The following is a 1643-nucleotide window of genomic DNA, read 5'->3' on the forward strand; positions in this document are numbered from 1 at the left end:
TTAAAGATTACGGAGAATGGATCGGGTGGAAATATTATTGGCGTATTTTTTTTGAGGCGTAATCTTTTTTAATTGGGAAACTGAGTTATGGAACCAGTTTATGGAACTTCTCAATTCAGCCACTCTTTCTCAAATGGCCACATATAGGATCATTTGGTCTCACACAACTAATTGAGTGTACAGTCCCAACTCATTTTGGACAGAGCTAATGAAAGCAGAAAACTCCGGGTATATGGAAAGGGATAGCTCCTCCAAAAGTGGAAATCTTCTGCTGGAAGGCTTTAAGAGGTAATATCGTAGTTGTAGATGTTCTTCAAGAAGCTAACTTATGACTCTGGAAAATAAGTGTGCATTCTGTGATGAGGCGGAATCTATTGACCACCTTTTTCTTTTTCGTGCCCTTGCTTGGAAAATCTGGTTCAAGTGTTGTCATTAGTGGAATATTTCCTGGGTTATCTTGGGGTCTATGAAACTATTATTTCAATCTTGGTGTGGACTGTTCTACCAAAAGAACCAGAAAGTGATTTGGGATACTTTTTTTACCTTGTATTGTAGTCTATTTGGCTGGCGCTGAATGAAAATTTATTCAACAAAAAAATCCTCTCCATTGATCAGATTTTTAACTTGATTTGCAATAGACTGGGCTGGTTGTTAAAAGCTAAGTTCCCATAACTGAATTTTTGCATACTGAATTTCACATCCAACATTCAAGATACCTGTATACCGCACCCCAAAAAAGCAGTTAGAGAGAACATCTCCTGGTCCCCTACCCCTACTGGAGTATGGAAAGTTAAGGTGGACGGTTCAGCTATAGGAAAGCGGTGCCTGCAAGAATCGGGAGTGTCATCCAACACAGTGATCTTGGTAGTGTGATACTTATCTTCTCCAAGAATGTAGGTATTATAGACTCTAATTTGGGAGAACTTTTGGCGATTCTTGAGGTTCTCTCAATTGTTGTTGAAGCCAATATTGAGACATAGTTAGAGATTATTATTGAAAGTGACTCAAAAGCTGTGAACTAGTGATCATGTGGCTAAACAAAGTGAGTAACAGGCCATGGAAGTACAATAAAGTTTTTAACAAGCTGCTCAACTTGTATGCGCGTGTTAAGAAAATCTCTTTTGTTTTGCAGATTATCTTGCTAACTCGAGTGTCAATAGAACCTCTAACTTTGTAACTCTTTCTATTAATAATATCTTCTGTTTAATTTATTAAAAAAAAAAAGAAGAAATGGAAAGGAATGTTGGCAGAGAAATGGGGTTTTTTTTTCTTTTTGTTGGAGAATTCTTGCTGTTTTCACAATTAATTATCGCTTGAATTGACTATTCTCATTTGATTGGACCATGCCGTTTTTCCGAGCCCTGTAGATGGAAAATGCTGATTTGCAACTGTTGTTTGAAACCAACGATGATTAAACTTTGCTACTTGTCAGGTGATAACATGCTTATGTTAAGTTGCTAATGGACTCAAGAAGCTGTTTGTCTGTCGTGATTGGAAAGGAAGTACTCACCACCACTTTGCTCTTGTAAGCAGTATGATTCCCTGAATATATGGGCAACGGCCCATATCAAGCTCAAAAACTTTTTTTATTGGGTTGCTCACCCAAAGGATCTGTGAAATGACTTCGAAATCAGGAGTGAGAA

The sequence above is a fragment of the Durio zibethinus genome, chromosome 14, assembly GCF_047325235.1.
Source record: "Durio zibethinus cultivar Kanyao isolate XHJ-2024 chromosome 14, ASM4732523v1, whole genome shotgun sequence".
Classification (NCBI taxonomy): domain Eukaryota; kingdom Viridiplantae; phylum Streptophyta; class Magnoliopsida; order Malvales; family Malvaceae; genus Durio; species Durio zibethinus.